The sequence below is a fragment of the Callithrix jacchus genome, chromosome 2 (genome assembly GCF_049354715.1).
Source record: "Callithrix jacchus isolate 240 chromosome 2, calJac240_pri, whole genome shotgun sequence".
Classification (NCBI taxonomy): Eukaryota; Metazoa; Chordata; class Mammalia; order Primates; family Cebidae; genus Callithrix; species Callithrix jacchus.
The window spans coordinates 2,052,887-2,073,125 of NC_133503.1; the positions used below are offsets into that span (position 1 = coordinate 2,052,887).

Genomic DNA, 20,239 nt, shown 5'->3' on the forward strand with positions numbered 1-20,239 from the left:
TGAGTGAACAAATGGATTATTACAAAAACTTTTCAGCATTATTATTTTTATCCTCATTGAATAGTCAGCAAAACTAAAGACTGGAAAAATAGGCCAAGTCATAGAACAGGTGGAAGATCTGGATTAAAATTCAGTGTTCTGACTTTGAAAATTGCTGTTTCTGGAAAAGCAGAAAGTGAAATGAAGGGCCTGGTGCTCGGGCTGGGGGACAGGGACTAGGGATGACACAGTGGGCAGATGATTTTGCTGGGTGTCTCTTTAGCATGTATCTGAGACACTTTTTTTAGAGGTTGGCCTGGCTGCTTTTTGTTTCTAATTATGTCATATGCTAGCAGCATATGTACAGTGACGCTTGACTGCAAAATAGAACTAGGTTAACCCCTTAGTCTGGGGTCATCCACCCTACCAACTCCCCTTTCTGAATTTGTTTGCTGAGCTTCTAGATTGTTGGAGTGAAATAGTTGAGGAAAGTTTACAATCGGCTAGAAAATAAAAATATCAGCATATACATGCTTGTTTTTATTATATAGAATTCATCAAATAACAATGATTTACTTATGTACTTACTTCTATGTGATGTCACTGAAAAGAGCAACACAATAAAAATGCAACTCATTACACATGTTAACCAAAGAAGTGGGGACAGAAGAAAATGTCCTTTTGAAACCATTTGAAACAAAAAGTTTAGGAAATACTCTATGAAAATACTTTTCTAAAATCTGTTTATAAATTTTAAAAAGCATACATATTTTGTAAGTATATTATAGCCACAGAATGTAAACTATGGATTTGTACAGTTTGTGTTCTGCAGTTCATGGGGACATGTGTCATACAATTTTATTTCAATTTGTTACTATGTGTAGCCCCAAAGTACTGAGGAAAGTAAGCCTGGTAAGATGAAACAGGTCTGTTCTAGATTGCATACTTAACTTGCTGATACCTTGCCTCAAACAGAAAAGTAATATGTAGGAGAATCATACCAGGGAATAGTTTTTTTCTTTATCTCTGCCCATGTTAATAAATAAGTAATTTGTGACTTGAGGGACTTCAAATCCCTTGGACTCCCCCATGCTCATTGTTTTGGAAATTGCATTCCCAATTTCTCACTGCTTTTTCCAATATAGCAACTCAAAAATTGCATTAGATTACGTTGTAAACTGTGTGTGAGGTGTGTGTGTGTGTTTGTGGGTGTTTATTTAGGAGTCAGTGTTTGAAATCTATGGTCTTAGCTGAAAGCCAGACATAGTTCTTATTTAGTCATATTGCAAAGTCCTTTCCCTTAAATCACAGAAGTATATAGAAAAAAACCAAATGCAAAAATGAAACAGTTGGCATAGAACACTTTTCCCTCAGGTGGCAGAGCAGGGAGCCCTATTCCCATGCTTCATCTGGGCAGGGGCTATGCACAGAGTAGGGGGCCCCTCTCCCATGCTTCATCTGGGCAGAAGGTATGCACAGAGCAGGGGGCCCCCTCCCATGCTTCATCTGAGCAGGGGCTATGCAGAGCAGAGGGCCCCCCCTCCCATGCTTCATCTGGGCAGGGGCTATGCACAGAGCAGGGGGCCCCCATCCCATGTTTCATCTGGGCTGGGGGTATGCACATGTCAAAAGGGCCAGATAGGACTGTGAAAGCTGATCCCCCCAACAACACCAGCCATGGCTACTGGTGTCTGGCTGAGTGTTGTTATTCTAGAATTTGGACTTGGTATTTACATTCATAGCTTGAATAAAGTTGAAGATGTGATGATAGAAATGTATTAATTTTCTAATTGTGATGGTCATTTTGATATTACACAGAAGAATGTCTTTAGGAAATGCCACTAAAATATTTGGAAGCAATAGGTCAAGTCAGCAACTGATTAGCAAATGTTTCAGGGAAAAGCAAATGTATCTGAATTGTGCTGATAACCCTCCTGTAAATTTAATCTTGTTTTAAAACAAAGAAAAAGTATTTCTTAAAAATATAGGAGGCTATGTTTATGATCTCAGGATACAGAAGAATTTCCTAAACTAGATATAAAAACACTGCAAATATGAATGTTATAACTTCAGCCACATGAAGATTAAGAACTTTATAAATGGAACATTATTCAGCTTTTCAAAAGAAAAGAAATTCTGGCTTTTATGAGTCATATAACATATGTGTGACAACACGATGAACCCTGAAGACATGCTAACTCAGATATGCCACTCACAAAAAGACAGATGCTGTAAGTTTCCAATTATATGAAGTATCTAGAATAGTCAAATCCATAGAAACAAAAGGCCAGCTGCTTGGCCTGGGGGAAATAGAGAGAGAGTTAATTAATTAATATACAGTTTCATTTCTGTAAGACGAAAATGTGGAGATCTAGTATTCAATGTTGTGAATACACTCATCACTACTGAACTACCCACTGAAAGATGCTTAAGTTGGCAAATTTCATGCTTATTACCACATACATATATACATTTGTGGATAACACTTGAAGAAAGAAAGAAAATGGTTAACACAATATTGCAGAAGTCTCTCCTCTCTGGGATGTGATCTGCAAAGGGTACACAGGGAACTTAAGAAAAAATTTTTCTTGAGTTCAAGTACAAGTGGTTTGCATCATCCTCTAAAAGGATAAGCTCCTGCAAATCTAATTTTTAGAATCAACTCCCCAGGAAAGGGAAGATGAGCCAGTACAAAAGCTGTGAAAATAAATAAAGAACTAAAGAACAGGGAAGGCAAAAGGAAAGAATCATGAATTCTCTCAGTATTATTAACTTTAAATTATATTCGCTAAATAATAAAAGATCAACTTCTGTATAACAATTTAAAGTTATATGTGGTACTGGACAAACTAGATGTACTTTATGTAACTACCAAATATCTTTCTAAAATATGGAGACAAAAAATATCAATCCCTCAGCCTTTCTATATTGCTCACCACAACAGGAGGAGTCAGACAGGACAGGGGCAGTCCTCAGTTGTCTGAACAAGAAGAAGCAGAAAGAGGCACTGAGGGCCAGTGTTCTGCCTCAAGAAAGAAGCAGCTGGTGGCTACACAGTATACAGTTTGTTGCAAGGCCTCCCACTTCTGACTGGTTTCCCGCTAAGAAGAAAAAACAGTAAGGGTCAAAAATATACCCACATGGTTCCTTATGGGGTGGGGGGAGAAATTAAAATGTCTAATTCTTCTTCTCAATAGCTTTAAAACATGCAAATCAAATTCTAAATTTTCTGTTGTCAACTGGCTGTATCAGCTGGGACTCAGGTCAGATATAGACAGGTCACTGAGGCTGACTGAAAATCACCTATATTTTACTCTTATTTTTATTCACAATGCTTTCAGAAAAAAAAAATTTCTGATTAAAATTTTTCTCATCATTCTACTCAAAGTACCATAGGCTCTTTATTTTATCAAATGAGATTCTTACTCTGAAAAATACAATGGAATTCTTTAAAGATAAAATGTGTAATGTCCAAATAGAATCTTGAGTCCTGCCCTATTCCCTGAACTTCAGATTCACATCTTCAATGTTCACATTTCTACTTCAAAGGCTAGCCAGCATCTGAAACTTAACACAGTTGAAAGGAGTATCATTCATATCCACCCCTTCTCATATTCCAACAGCCATTTCTCTTCCAGGCTGGTGTCAAAGGCTGTCACACTTACCTTCCACTGAGCTGTTAACACTTAAACTGACCATGGGCACTGAAGCTAAAAGAGCACTGATTGTAACACTTCTTCTGGGGCCTCAGGGCCTGCACAGAGTTTTGCTCCTCCCAGCACCCAAAAGCACTCACCCCAGCTCCTGCACACGCTTACCTGCATGTTCCCTCCCACGATGGGTTGAGCACAGGGGGTTCTAGTGAGTGGAGTCTGCCCCTGCCAGTGCCTAAGTGCTGCTTCCAGCATCCACACCCCAGTTCCCGCCAGCAAAACGTTCAGGGAAATTATCCTCCTTCACTATCTCAGTCAGGTGACCAAATCAACATCAAGAGTGATCAGTCACATTAAAGTACACACCCTTTCCTTCGTATGTTGTGATGAAAAGGACACTTCATCTTTTCGGTCTTCCTCCCAGGCATCCATAAACCCAGATGTATTATGAGAAACACACGTGATAAATCCCACTTGAGAGACATTCTACAAAATATGTGACCAGTAGTCCTCAAACCTGACAAGGTCACAAAAAAAGAAAGGAAAGTCTGAGAAACTGCCACAGTCTAAAGGAAGCTAAGGAGACACAAAGACTAAATGTAGCATGGTAACCTGCATAAGATCCAGGAACACAAAAAGAACCTTGTTATAAACTGAATGTTTGTGGCCTGCCCAGAATACTCATATGTTGAAGCTTTAACCTCGAATGTAATAGTATCTGGAGCTAGGGTGTTTGGGAGGTAATCAGCATTAGATGAAGTCATGAGGGCAGGGCCCTTGTCTGATGGGATTAGTGTTCTTATAAAGAGAACACAGAGAGCTTGTTCTTTCTCTCTTCTGGTGAGAACACACCTAGGAAAGGGGACTGTGCTGTGTGCAAGTGAGGAAGAGACTCCTCACTGGAACCCAACCATCCTGGCACCCAATCTCAGACTTTTCACCTCCAGATCTGTGAAAACAAATTTCTTTTGTTTAATCCACTCAGTCTATGGAATTTTGTTATGGCAGCTAACTGATAGAGACCTTAAGTAAAAACTAAAGAAATCAATCATGTGGGGCCACGGTGGCTCTGGCCAGTTGTCCTGGAGCTTGAGGAGGCGAGGCCATGAGTTTAAGGCCGACCTGAGCAACGTTACATGCTCTCATTGATTAACAACAACAACAAAAAAATTTTAAACTGGGCGCGGTGGCTCACGCCTGTAATCCCAGCACTTTCAGGTGGATCACAAGGTCAAGAGATCGAGACCATCCTGGTCAACATGGTGAAACCCCGTCTCTATTAAAAATACAAAAAATTAGCTGGGCATGGTGGCACACGCCTGTAATCCCAGCTACTCAGGAGGCTGAGGCAGGAGAATTGCCTGAACCCAGGAGGTGGAGGTTGTGGTGAGCCGACATCGCGCCATTGCACTCCAGCCTGGGTAACAACAGTGAAACTCTGTCTCAAAACAAAAACAAAAAAAAAATAAATCAATCATGTGTAGAATTTAGTCAATAATAATGTATCAATATTACTTCACTAAATGTGACAAATGACCACACTAATGTTAACAGTTTAACAATATGAAAACTGGATGTAAGTTATTTGAAAACTCTACTATTTCCACAACTTTCTATAAGTTTAAAACTCTTCTAAAACACAAAGTATATTTCTACAAATTCGATGGCTTCCTATATTTTTCTTAAACCAAAGGCCTCCCAATCTCTTTTACTCGTCATCTAATACTTACACCTTGTTTACTCTGGTGTACCATGTTCAGCTTTACAAGGGTTACACAGTATGAGTTACATACATGTACACATAGTCAAAATTGATTAAACTGCACACTTAAGATCTATGCATTTCTCTATATATGTTATACATCCATTACAACTGTTTTAAAATATATGATTGTCAAATGGATACTCTAATGACCTAAAAAGCATGCTTGAATTTGGTGGCTGAAAACACTAACATTTCATTTGCTCTGGAATCTGCAATTCGGACATGTATCAGCATGGACACTTCATTCCTTTTCTCTTTGCCAGTAGCCAGTGACTGGTATTATCTAAAGGCTCACTCACTCACATGTCAGATGGTGAATGCTGGCTGTCACCTGAGACTTTAGCTGGGCCTGTAGGTTCAAGCACCAACACGAGACATCTTTATGTGCCCCGAGATTCCTCATGATATGGTGGCTGTGTTAGAAAAAGTTTATATTCAGTGTGACTCTAATTCTGTTTCAATATACACACACATTCTAGAAAAATCAACAGAACTTTTCCCTGGAGTGAAAAAAAATGAGTGATTTTTAAACTTTCATAGTTATACATTTTTCTTTTATAAATTTTATACCACAAACATGTACTACTTTCTAAATCAGATGAAAAAAATTCAGTTCCCCGTTAGCATACATAATACACTAGTGTAAACACAAATGAAATTGAAAATGCAAAAATGTCAAACATATTTACATTATTAAAAAAAAATAATCCGCTCACGAACAGCAAAAACGTTACAAAATACTTGATTCATTCTGCCTTACTTCCCCACCCTCCCCATCACGAGACAGAGTTTCACTCCTGTTGCCCAGGCTGGAATGCAATCTGCTTACTGCAACCTCTGCCTCCTGGGTTCAGGCAATTCTCCTGCCTCAGCCTCCTGAGTAGCTGAAATTACAGGCATGCACCACCATGCCCGGCTAATTTTTGTATTTCTAGTAAAGACGGGGTTTCACCATTTTGGTCAGGCTGATCTTAAACTCCTGACCTCAGGTGATTCACCTCCCCCAGCCACCCAAAGTGCTGGGATTACAGGCGTGAGCCACCTAGCCCAGCCCACCTTACTTTTCAAGTTACAGATGAACTGAACATTAGCACATCAGAAACTAACAAAGAACACAAACATGCCCAATGATATCTGATGTCTTCTAAATCACACATCTGGCTCTTTTCATGGCACAGCTCTCCTTTAGTCCAATTCCTTCCTCAAAACCTTCTCTATATATTTTCCTTTAATCAAAATCACCTACTAAACATTACCCTAGAAATAAAATCATCTGGAAAGCAAGGCCTACAAAGGCAAACCTCAGATTCTAGATACTTTCTATCTTACAGCATGGTGTCACCTCACTTGATAATAGATCTACTAAGATTTAAGGCCTCCTGAACAAATACTATGGCTACCTCAAGGTCACTCTGGAATTCTCAGTAATGATTAAACAACACAGGAGGAGTCAATGGCAAGATCTTTTGCTCCTTTTCCTTCCCTGGCCTCAGCCTTATTGCAAAACACTCCCTGCCTTCTGCTACCTGGCCCCACAGGCATGTTCTTACATTCCATATGGACCAATAATTTCTATCTCATAAATTCTATACTTACTGTAGTAAAAAGTTAACTGTTTTTGTTATACTAAAGTCCTTTTCTTCATCTGACATTAAACAACTACTTCTATAATTTTCTAATTTTTCAAAACACTGTTAATTTGCACACACCAAATCAATATACTTCTACGTTGTATATTTGCACTTTTTATTTCCTGATTTGCCTTTTTCCTCCCAACACACAATATTTGATTACAATGAATTCCTAAGCTTTTTCTCAACCTGGACTATTTACATTATAAAAATGTCCCATGTTCTCTAAAATGCTCAATTTTAAAATGAAAGCTAAATGATTTTATTCATCCAATTTTACAATATGAATTTCTAGTTATTTTAAGAACTTCATCAACAAGCAAGTCAATTCTTAGGTGCTTCAAAGAAACAATGATCAGTATGAAAAGTTAAGGCTTATGTGGCATTAATCAAATATTCTCAAGATTAGCTCAAATAGAAAACAACTGTAAATATACTCACATGTTGCTTAATAATGGGGATACATTCTTAAAAATGCATCATTAGGCAATTCACTGTGGATGTCACAGTGGACTTACACAAACCTAGACAGTCTAGCCTACTACACATGCACCTAAATGGTACAGTCTATTACTCCTAGGTTACACACCTATATAGCAGCTTACTGCAATGAATACTATAGTATGTGTGTATCTAAACATAGAAAAGGTACTGTAAAAATACAGCATAAAAGATAAAAAATGGTATACCTATATAGGGCACTCCCCATGAATGGAGACTGCGGGACTAAAAGTTGTTGTGGGGAAGTGGGTGGTGAACGAATGTTAAGGTCTAAGACATTGCTCTACACCACTATTGACTTTATAAAGACTTTACACTTAGGCTACACTGAAAAGTTCTTCTTTCTTCCGTTAACCTTGGCTTACTGTAACTTTTTTTATTTTACAAATTTTAAACTCTTCTATAATTGCACTTAGCTTAAAACACACATTGTACATCCTTACAAAGCATTCTTTCCTTATATCCTAATTCTATAAGCTTTGTTCTATTTTTAATTTTGAAACTTTTTCTTAAAAACTAAGACACAAACACCCACTAGCCTAGGCCTACACAGGGTCCAGATCATGCACATCACTGTCTCCCACCTCCAATCTCATTGTACTGAAAGGTTTTCAGGGGCAACAACACGCATGTAGCTGTCACCTGCTATTATGACAGTGCCTTCTTCTGGAAAATTTCCTGAAAGACCCGCCTCAGGCTGTTCTATAGTTAACTTTTCTTTGAAATCAACAGAAGTACACACTAAAACAATGATAAGATGGGTAGAAAATACACAAAGCAATAATGTATATAACATTATCAAGTATTATGTACTGTACATAACTGCATATGCTACACTTCTACAGGGACTGGCTGCACAGTAAACTTGTTTACACCAGCATCACCACAAAAACATGAGCAACTAAGAAATTATGAATACTACAGCTTCACTAGGATATGGGAAGTTTTGAGCTCCCTTATAATCCGTGGGACCAAAATCATATATGAGGTCTGATGACCTCACTGGCACTATGCAGCACATAACTGTAATACACAAATTAGGGCTACACGTGGCTGTACAAATTTATAGTAGTCCCAAGATACAAACTCAGCTAAACAAAGAAAGACATGTCAAAAAGTTTTAAGTCCTGTCTCCTTCCCATGATTCTCCTGATTATTTCAGTACTGAAAAGAATTTTCTCTGGTTGCTGAGATGTTTAAATGAGTTCATTACTATGAAAAAGGTATTATTAGAATAACAACGAAAATATTTCGGCATGGGAGGGAGGGGAGAAAGGAAAGAAAGGGGGAAGAGAAAGAGAGACTGTGAACACATGCCGGTATCCCTAAAAGAAATGTAAATGTATATGGCTATCTCCCTTGCTCCTCATCAGCAATACGTCTTTTTAACAGACACCTACCCTGCATTTGCTGATACACTGGCAGCAACCTGTTTAAATCAGGAGCGTGACATGCTACACTGCACATCATGGTGGAAAACAGCGATGATTTTCCACAGGGCTGAGAAGATGAAAAACACAAAATTCTGATCAATTTATTAATAAACAGAGAACAATATTTTCTTCAAATACACGATTAATTTCACTACCAATACTTTATTCGCAGGATACACATTATAAGTGCTGTTAAAGATAGGTGGGCATGACCTCAATAAGAGATTTCAACAGAAGGCAGAATTATTTATTTTTTTCTATTTAATTATTTTGTATTTGACACTCGTTCTACATAAGTTTATTTAAAAGAGTAAAGCGCAAGGCAGCCTGTACCCTAATGTCAGGTTTCCATCTCGCTGCTAGGAAAAGCAGACTGGATAAGAGAGGATCTGTGTTATAAATGAAAACCGCTAAGACTAAACAACATGAGCACATTCCAGCTAAGGGCAGCGAACCAGTATCCCTTGTAAAGTGCAAACACTTACTTCTAGGTTAAGTACAAACAATTGTAAGCGAAATTTCCAAAGTCAACTACCTTTAGCTTGGGGCTACAGCAATCACCTAATTCTACCTCCCACACCCGGCGTCAACAACTTCCTTAAATCTTATGCTGGCGGGGCGGTGGCTCAAGCCTGTAATCCCAGCACTTTGGGAGGCCGAGGCGGGTGGATCACGAGGTCAGGAGATCGAGACCTGGTCAACATGGTGAAACCCTGTCTCTACTAAAAATACAAAAAATTAGCTGGGCATGGTGGCGTGTGCCTGTAATCCCAACTACTCAGGAGACTGAGGCAGGAGAATTGCCTGAACCCAGGAGGCGGAGGTTGCCGTGAGCCGAGATCGCCCCATTGCACTCCAGCCTGGGTAAGAAGCGCGAAACTCCGTCTAAAAAATAAAAATAAAAAAAAAATAAAATCTTATGCTGAATTCTCCCAACAAAATACTTCCAAGCTTTCTTTGCTGAATAAAAATGGCGCTGCTTTTCCTGTCACATTATTGTTGTGTTCTCAGTAATCCTTAGGCCCTTTAACCATCAAACTCAATTGGCCTCATTTAAATGCCGCCCTTCCCGGAACACTGCCAAGTGCTTTTCTGAGGGTCGGGCCAGGAGGTAAGGGTGGCTGCTTCTATCTACAAGGCTGCATCTTTCTCAGCTAGAATCCTGGGGGTAACTCCCTCTCGCTCTTCTTCATAACCTCGGCCTTCCCCGAAACTGTTGCCTCTGTCTCCCTTAAACCACAGTCCAATGCAAACTGTCCCCTTAGTGCGGTAGCACTTCAGCTTCTCTGTGCCCCTGGCACCCTTGGACGCCATCTCTAATGCACCGTTCACACCTAGACCCAAGCCTCAGCCTTTCCGGGGGTCGTTCAGAGCCACCACCGGGCAGGCACCACCACGCCGGCCTCCCGGAGCACAGCCTTCCGCTAAGTCTACACCCCAGCCTGTGCACCCGAAGGCACCCAACGGCTGAGTCCCAGCCCCGCTGCGGCAGACGGCAGGGACCAGCACGCACACCCTTAAGTCTACATGAAGACCCTCCGTGGGGCTGTCGCCGGCACCGACGTCGGGACCACCCCGGCCCTGGGCGGCGGATGCGGGTCTGGGGCGCACGCCGCGGAGGCAGGGAGGAGGCCGGCGGGAGCGAGAGGTCACCGGGACAGGCTTGTCTTTCCCTCCCTTCCAGCAGCGGCGGGACCCCGTCCCCAGCCCTCTCCCAGGCCCACGGTCTGGCCGCACCACGGCCTCAAAGGGCGGAGAGGACGCGTGCCCGACGCCTGGGTGCCTCGCGGTACCTGAACCCACCTGGTCGAGTGGCAGCTGCACCGCATCTCCGAGGGGCCGCGGCAGGGTGGAGTCCGTGGTACTGGCGGTGCCGGAGGGCGACGGAAAGGCTTAGACTAGGGACTGCTCTCTACTTAGCCCGCAGCGCCGCCCGCGCTCACTGCGAGCGACTGTTCCCCCGCCCCCCGACTTCCCGCAACTCCCAACGCCGGTTCCCCACTTTGCGCACGCAGGGGCCGACGGCCGCCCACGGCACAATCGCCGCGTGGAACCCTGACGCGGCAGCCAATCAGAGAGCGCCGGCCACACAGCGCCCCTCCTCCGTGCCAAGGGACGGGGCGAAGGGAGGAGGCTCCCACGAAGGCTGTAGCCTGAGGGCACCTCGCGGGCGGAGTGGGATGCCTTTCCGGGGTGAAACTTTAGCAGGGCTTCGTTGCTTCTTCACCCCCCCCCCTTTGTTTTCCCTGGAATGTCACGGTCATCCACCTCTCTCTAAGAGGGACAGCAGGCAACCTAGGGGTGGGCAGTGGCCCCCCCAAAAAAAGGAGCGAAGTGAGGGACGTCCCAAGCATTGCTGGGGATATTGGGGACCAAGCTTGGGCCTGGCAGGAAGGGGACGGTGAACCAAACCTAGCTGAATTGTGTAAAGGCCCAAAGTTGAGAACAATCCCGTGGTCTGACCCTTTCAGTCCCCCTCCAGCTGCACCTGGGCCATCCAGGCGGAGCGAGGTGTTCCTGGGTTGGATGCCTGTGGTCGCAGGGAGACAGACTCACCTTTGTTGCCTTAAAGTTTAGTTCTTTGGTCGCCACCCGCTCTTATTGAACGTCCTGCCTTCCTCCTCAAAGAGGGGTTTCTAAGCATCCCTTCACCCCATGAGCACAGTCACCCTCAGACTTTTGAATTCTGCGTGTCTGCATACATCCTGGGTGTTGAGGGAGGGTCATATATATATGTGTGTAATTCATTTGCCCCAAACTTTATAAAAGTAATTTATTTCAGCTCTTTGAAAATGCAACATCAACTTTTGTTCAGCAGACGTTTAGAAGAGGAATGCCACAGGAGGGTTCCTAATTCCCCTCGGGAGCTCAAGACTTAAGGGTTTGGCAGTTTGTGATTCGGGTAAAAATATCGTTTACTGGGAGTTTAACCGCAGGTTTTAATACTTTTGGTAGAATAGCTCAATAATCCTCACAATTACACTGTGAGATAGATACTATTATACACCATCGTTCAAATAAATTGAGGCACAGAAAAGTTATGTAATTTGCCCAAGAACACACAACGAAGTAGATTGGAATCCAAGTAACCTACCTCCAGAGCTGACCTTGCCACTAGACCTTTGTCTTCCTCACACCTAAACCCATTCCAGAAGTTCCCATCAGCTACCATTTGCTTTATGACTAGTCCGGGATCCTGAACAATAGGACAGCACAGATAAGAATACACCCACTTTGGAAAATCGGTCAGTGGGCTTTAGTTTCTTTGAAAAGGAGGCAGTTGAACTAATCAATGCAGTCCCTTTCAGCCTAAAATTGAGTGGTCGATGTAATCTTAGTTTGGTGGATTCTCAACTGAAACTGAATAGAGGATGGAAGGAAGAATAAGAAAAAAACCTGGACCTTCAGTCAACCTGGGGAAGTGTTCCAGTGGGAATTGTAATCAATTAGAGAGCAACCTTTTGAGTTAGGTTCTTATTAAAGAATATTAATCCAAAAATATAGATTTCTCTATTAATACAGTATTAGAAAAAACAATTTTTTCATTTTCTTCACTTTGGAAACATGCAGAGAAGCATACAGCTGGCAGAGCATACAAACTGAAGGAAAAATTGAAATCCCATTTTAAACCATTAAAGATGTGTGTTGGGAACATACTGCAACCTAGAGTAGGCAGCATGGAGAGACAGTCTCTGTGCACCACAATGCCCAGCTAACTTTTGTACTTTTTGTAGTTTCAATAATGTCTACAGAAGGAGTTTCCTTAGGCTGAGTTTTTATTTTAGTCATACCTGACAGAACATAGCCCATATTTAAGCTTACTTCACCTAAAAGCCTTAACAGAGTTTTGTGTTTACAGAAGTAAATAGGGTAACAGCTAGTTTTGATCTATTTTGAGCTTTTACAAACTACATGGTAGGAAAGGATTTCAAAAGAGCAAGCAGTAATTATATAAAGATTTTATGGATGAAAGTTAAGCAAATGAATGTATAACTTATTTGGATTATGGTATTACTTTGTGGCACATTTAAAATTATTACTCTGATTGATGATTTTAAAAATTCCAGGCACCATTAGACTCCATCCTTCTGTACAGTATTTCTCTAATTCTATACATATTTATCTTTTTTAGGTTAGCGTCCACCTGTTAATCAATTAAACAATACTACATTATTCTAGGACAGCAGCCAGGAACTTTGGTCTTATGGCATAAAACTACTCTATTACTTTTGTGTAAAATATATTCCACTACTGGTTCCTAGATACTTATGTTGGAGAGTACTTAAAATTGTTCCCTGCAGTTGCTTGAGTGTCACTGAAAAATAAAAGAAAAAACTCAACTCATGTATATCTGATATAATCCAACAGGAGAGTGGGTCTCCGTGGGGTTCTAGGACCATCTTTATTAGAATCACTCAGGATGCTTATTGAAAACCCAGATTCCTGGGCAATAGTCAACACATAAAAGAATCAGAATGTGCTATGTCTGAGCCCTACAATCTGCCTTTTATCAGTGTTCATGGGTAATCCCTAAGTACATGGTGAAGTTTAAGAACCATTGCCGAGGGCCTTTAATACCTCTCATTTTGTTAAGAACTTCATTATACTTCAGCAAATGCAAAAATAATTTGCATATGCTGATTCTTATACCAGGACAAGTAATTTAATTAGGTTTTATTCTGTTTCTAATTTACAAATAATAAATCCATACTTTTCCTATGCTAAATGTGAAGTAAATTCACTAACATTAAATCAGCACTACTAACTATGACAACTAACATTACTAGACCCATTTTATCACTGAAATAAAATAAAAATCAAATGCCCAGGGCCCTTATCGATTGTATATGTATAATAAAGATATAAATAGTCCTGTATATTTCTGAGTAACCATAGTTTCTTACAAATCATAGTTTGTAAGATCTGTGTAGATCTGTGTCCTAGTCAGCACAGATCTAAGCCAGCAGAAAGTTATTTGCCCCCTCCTTCAGAAAAATCAGGCGGAATGCTTTAAACACCTGGCATTTGAAATTGTGTCATGTATTTGTGTCTGTTTACTGATTTGCTGTCCACATCCTGGCCCATAAAGTGAGAACTGTATGAGTGCAGGGGCTCTGTCTACCACTGAAGCACCAGCACCTAAAATAGTGCCTAGTGGATACAGGTGCTTAACAAATACTTATTAAATAAACAAAAAGAAAGGGAATCGTCCCACATTAAGACAGTGCATAATATGAAAACTTCACCCTAGATCATCAATAAATTTTTGAAACCAGTGTTTATTTTCAGTAGTCATTTAATTGTGTCAGTTTGTTTTATTAGCCAAATTTTTTAGTATCATACTGCCCTTTTATGCTGTTTGGTGCCTGGAAAATATGCAGCAGAGGCTTTTCTGTCCTTCTTGTCCCCTAACATTTCTGGGGCTTAGGGGGGGAAACAGGAAGGGAACAATGTTCATGAGTCTTTACTGCTGTATTGCTCTCATAGCTCTAAGGCTATATTGCCGTTAACAGCCCGTGCCCCACTGTGAGCTCACAAGGCCCTACCTCTCCCTGCAACACACCATCGTGGTCTCTGCCTTCTCTTCCCCTGCAGAAACTGACCCAGCACCCTTGCCAGTCTCTCCAGAGAAGATGCTTTCACTTATCTGAGCTCACTGATGGAGGCCAAAAGCCTCCACCTCCTCAGTTCACAGAACCATTTTCATTTTGGTTCCATTGCTGCCTATTATTCCCCATTTTGCCCATTACACTGCGCTCCCTTCTTTCACTTCAGTTCATTTACCTGGATTTAGCTCTCAGGGAAGATAAGGGCCAAGGCAAGAGTGATGGCTGATAAATATCCCTCAAGGGAAAATACCTGCATGAGCACCGGCATAAGTTGGAGGAGTCTATGCAAATATTTTCTTTTCAGCATAATATTTAAATTTAGGCATCACAAAGTCTCACTCATACACAGGAACTCACAAAGTAAATATTATGGGGACAGAGTGAAATGTGGTTACCAGAGGCTGGGAAGGGAAGAGGGGGATGAAGAGAAGTTGGTTAAGGGACACAGAAATACAGAAGGAATAAGTTTCAGTATTTAATAGTACTGTAGGAAAATTACAGCGAACAATAATTATTGTGTATTTCAAAATAGCTAAAAAAGAATTGTAATATTAATATTCCACACAAACACAAAAAGATAAATGTTTGAGATGATGGATATTCCAGTTACCCTGATTGCTTCGTTACACCTTCTATACAGCTATCAAAATACCACATGTAGCCACAAAATATGCACAGCTATTATATAGCAATAGATCGTTTAAAAATTAAATTTAGGTGTTATAAATAAATTTGAGTCTAAGCACCGATTCTTAAGAAACAACACAAATTTAGTAGCTATAAATATATAGTTAAATAATATTTTACTAAATTTTCTACTACTCTATTTTAATGGTAGTGATTTAAGAGTTAGAAATAGTAAACAGAACTCTTATCACTCATATCTGCATTCTATTTTAGTATCTACCCTAAACAACATATAATGAGAAAGAATACCATCTATCTGGAAGTGTGTAAGTAGTAAATATTAGTTAAGAACCATAGGATCTTTCTCTGTTTTGAGAATAGTTGAGTTTGATCTCTCTTAAACCAATGTCTATTAGTTTTATAACCAATTTAATTGCCAGAGAGATGGCTCCATCTTCTTGAATATTTGAAGTAAAAAATGATCACCATTGAAACAAACAGATTATGTAAATGTATTCATACCCTGCAAAAGAATTTTTTTCTAAATTCCTCTTATAGCTTTCAAAAAAATGAAAGCGTAAGCGATACTATATGCTAAAGGAACCCCTTTTTTGCTTCCTACTATGTCATATGGTAAAAATATGACTAGTTGTATTAATAAGCAACATCTGTTTAAATAAACTTTAGGGGCTGGGCATGGTGGCTCATGCCTGTAATCCCAGCACTTTGGGAGGCCGAGGCAGGTGGATCACAAGGTCAAGAGATCAAGACCATCCTGATCAACATGGTGAAACACTGTCTCTACTAAAAATACAAAAAATTAGCTGGGCATGGTGGCGCATGCCTGTAATCCCAGCTACTCGGGAGGCTGAGGCAGGAGAATTGCCTGAACCCAGGAGGCGGCGGTTGCGGTGAGCCGAGATTATGCCATTGCACTCCAGCCTGGGAACAAGAGTGAAACTCCATCTCAAAAATAAATAAATAAAAATAAACATTATACCTGAAGCAACATTGTTATATTAAACTGCATATACTAAGAGAATATGAGATGTCAATAACTTTAAAGAGTGCTCTAACTTAGCTGAACTTCAAATGTCCATTTATATATACAAATACAAGAAGTAATAACATAATTATATTAGTAAATTTAGTTACCAGTTTTTGAAAAATACTAGATAATTGACCTTTACTGAAGACATCTTAGTTAAAATTAATTTAAATTTTACCACTAAAAATAAATGACTCATTTGCTGTAATGATTTGCACTTACAGCCAATATGTATTTCCTTATTTCAATGCCCATTTTGTACCTATTTAAACATAAAGGTATTTGCTGGCCGTAAGGTGGCCAGTGAGCCCGCAGCCCCTGCCACAGGGCCACACTCTTCCAGCAGCCAGCCAGCAATGGGGCTCTGGAGGGCTTCCCCAGGGCTCCCTGCACTGGGGCCCCAGCCTGGGTTCCCTCGGGGCCCATCACATCCACACCTGCTACATCTGCACCTGACACATCTACACCTGCTGTCTTCTGCACCTGCTGTGCACCTGCTGTCTGCACTGTTATGTGAGGCTTCCCTTGTCCAACCTCCAGCCTGGGCCTCAGCCTGACCTTTGCTTTCTCTCCTCTCCTGACTTCATCTCAGCATCTGCTCATCAGAGGACTTAAAGACACCTTCCATGTTTGTCCACATCACTTATGCATTTGTTTTTAAAGTGCTGTCTGAGAAGTAATAATATGCTCACAGAAGTTCTTTTCTGAGAAGTGAGAACTTGAGATGAGAAAATCAGGCACTGTTGGTTTAGATGCCTTGCGATTATCCACGTCTCTTGAAGTGATGCGCGACATTGTAGTTCCCGATGGGAAGATCTCGGCAGAAATGACCCGGCAGCAGAAGGAGCCGTCCCAGGCTAACCCTGAGCTGCTTCTGGACCTCAGAAAAATGGCCAGTTCACATAGGTGTCACTGTCCAGCCTCAAATTGCAAATGAGACATTTCATATGTTTTGCAATGATAAGATGCAGAATTGTCCTTTAATAAGTTTTTAAATGTACAGCATTAAAATTATGATATAATAAGAAAAATAGGCAGGAACATGCTCACAAAATACTATAGGTTTTGAAGAAAACCCTGACCGCATGTATTTTGAAGCCAAAATGGCCTTTTTCACTTTCAGAATCATCTGCTGACTCTCCATTTTCCAAAAAATTGGCACCTACTTATTCTTGAAAATGTGAGGCCTTTTAAGAACTAAGAATTTCCAAAATATTACTTCACAAATTAATTTAATTACATGAAGAAATGGTCATTTTCATCCCTTGTATGTAAGTGTATTTTTTTGGTCAAAAAAGTAAGGAACCATTGTTTTGTTTTTTTGTTTGCATTTTTTGGAGACAAGGTCTCACTCTGTCACCCAGGCTGGAGGGCAGTGGCACAATGATGGCTCACTGCAGCCTCCACTTCCCAGGATCAAATTATCCTCCCACCTCAGCTTCCTGAGTAGTTGGAAATACAGGTGCATGCCACCATGCCTGGATAATTTTTTGTCTTTGTTTTTTTAGCAGAGACTGGATTTCACCATGTTGCCCAGGCTGGTCTGAAACATCTGGGCTCAAGTGATCCTCCTGCCTTGGCCTCCCAAAGTGCTGGGATTACAGGCATGAGATGCGGCACCTGGACAAGCCATTGTTCTCTAATAGCATTTTAATATTGCAGATTTCTCATATGCAAAATATAGTTAACTTTTATAAGTGTTAGACATTTTTATTCAAAAGGTATAATTGGATTTAATCTGTTTTATTTGATGTTTGAATCTCAGATCTACAAAATATCTGATAAAGGAATACAATCTGTAAAACTTACTATGTAGTCACACAAAATTAAGCTGAAACCATGATAGATTGTTTACATCCTCTCCTTGGCTGCAAAGGGTTGTGATTGATTCTATCCTCCTTCTGTACAATTGTTATTTCTCATGGGATTTATTTTTCTCATTTCATTGTGATTGCAGTTGTCAACTTTATCTTTTCTATTAACTTTTTGTGTCTCCCTAAAGCTTTATTTTTAGACATCATTTCATTTTTCTGTTAAAAGCAAGCAGTACTATAAGAAATACATTTCATGCCATGGCATTAGACACACCGTTATTGCTGTCTTAGTGCTTCCATTTTTTCCTGGGTTAGTATAAAGTAGGCAGCGTTCCTTAAGGAGCCACTAGGATCCAGGCAGAGGAGCAGCCTGGAAGCCCGGCTGGGCCATGGGGATGGAGGGTCCCTCCCTCCAGAGGCTCCTCCTGTGTCCAGTCCTCCTGACCAAGTGCCTCAGGCATGAGGGCCTCGCTTCTGCTGGCTGGCATTCGCCCCTCTCACCATCACTCCCCCTCCTTCACTGGTGCACCTGCAATCTGCTCTCCTGAGGCTGGAGACCCACGCATGACAGACAAGCCCTGGGTCTACATCAGGAGGACACTGAGGGAACAAGCAAGGCTGAGCACTGCCCTCCTGGAGCTACACACTCCTGTGTGCATGTGTGTACATGCATGTGCAGGCATACACATACACGTGGGTGCTACTGCCTGTGTGTACATGCATGTTTTAGACCATAACTCTCCAGTGGCAAAAGTTGCTATAGAAAACAGCAGTTACTTTATAAAAGCCAGTACACACTATGTGGTTTGTAACTTGCCCATTTAACTCCATAGATAACAATTCTTACTGGGGTTCAGTCACCAAATAACTTGAGTTCTCCCTGTCTGCCCCAGAAAACCCACTCCTCTCTCTCTTCACTGAAAACTTGCCCAGCCCTGCCTTCCTGCACAGCTTTACTGCAAGGCTATTCACATCTCAATGAAGCACACAGGTGAGGTGTTGATTGTCCAGATTCTAGTAGCTGATCTCCTGTCTGGGATTTTTTGAACTTGTCAATCATTGAAATGAGTCCATGTGGGGCTACTGAGGGGTCACAGGCCTGACACCAGCTCTCAGCTCTGATACACGTTTGGTTGTGATGGAGAAGGAGCTGCTCTGGTCTCTGGACTCCCGTAAAAGAACTGATTGCAGAACCATGCTCATAAAATTGTTGAAAGGAGTCAACAGAAGATGCATGCAAAGCACCTGGCTGAATGCCCAGAGCTCTGTAGACACTTGGGAATGAGTAACCATATAGATTTCTGCATCTTTAGACAAGATATTCTAAGAAGCTTCCTGCTATAGATTAATGATATTATGATTGCGTTTCTCATTTCCAGGCTTAGAGAAAATAAAGGAAATGTCACAGGAGCAAAAACAAAACACACACATGCATGCTCTTATGAGGCACTGGCGTCCCAGCTGAGGTCAGTGCTATACCTGTGGGACCTATGGCTTATTTCTGAGCTCTGTTCTGTCCCTTTGATCTGAATGTCTGTCTGAAGCCAATACCGCAGTGCCAAATGCGACTCGTCCTTTAGAGGAGGTCTTGAAATCAGATGGGAGAAGCCTTCCAATTTTGTTCAGCCTCTTGGCTATTTTCTATGAATTTTAGAAGCAGCTGAAAATTAATGTGAATTACTACAGAATACCTACTGAGATTTGATTGGGATTGCTTAGAATAGATTAATTTAAGGAGAGAGACACCATACAAATATAGTCATCTGATTCATGAACATGGTTTTTCTCTGTTTAAGTCTTTTAAAACTTAGCAATATTTTCTAGTTTTCCTTTTACAAATCTTAAAAATATTTATTTGTTAAATATTTCTCAAAATGTTCCATCTTTTGATGCCTTTATAAATGATATTTAAATGTAAATTTCCAATTGTTCATTACAAGTTTATAGAAACAGCTGTTGTGTGTATCGTCAGCCTTGGTACCTTCACTCTTAGTTCTAGTCATTTTTGTATGTCAATGAAAAGAGTCAAACTCAGTAAAATATTTGAAGAGATTTATTCTGAGCCAAATGAGAATGGCCAATGTCCTGTGAGGCTGCCTGTAGGAGACCCTGAGAAGACACTGTTTCAAAAAAAAAAATTCTTCTGCCAGACACCTCCATGGCTCATTATCTTTCCTTA

The 20,239-nt window shown here is 40.8% G+C and overlaps 1 long non-coding RNA gene across 14 annotated transcripts in view; it reads right to left on the reverse strand.

Annotated features, from left to right (window-relative positions):
• The window catches only part of LOC144579762 (uncharacterized), a 49,893-nt gene extending 38,945 nt beyond the window's left edge, over positions 1-10,948 (reverse strand). For 3 of the 14 annotated variants that reach the window (XR_013528126.1, XR_013528113.1, XR_013528112.1), the window contains exons 1-2: positions 10,766-10,948; positions 5,701-5,810 (exon numbers count right to left, since the gene is read on the reverse strand). This is a non-coding gene — a long non-coding RNA (uncharacterized LOC144579762). The other 11 variants (XR_013528128.1, XR_013528122.1, XR_013528117.1 and 8 more) reach the window with 7 other exon arrangements.
• Positions 10,949-20,239: the final 9,291 nt, after the last annotated feature.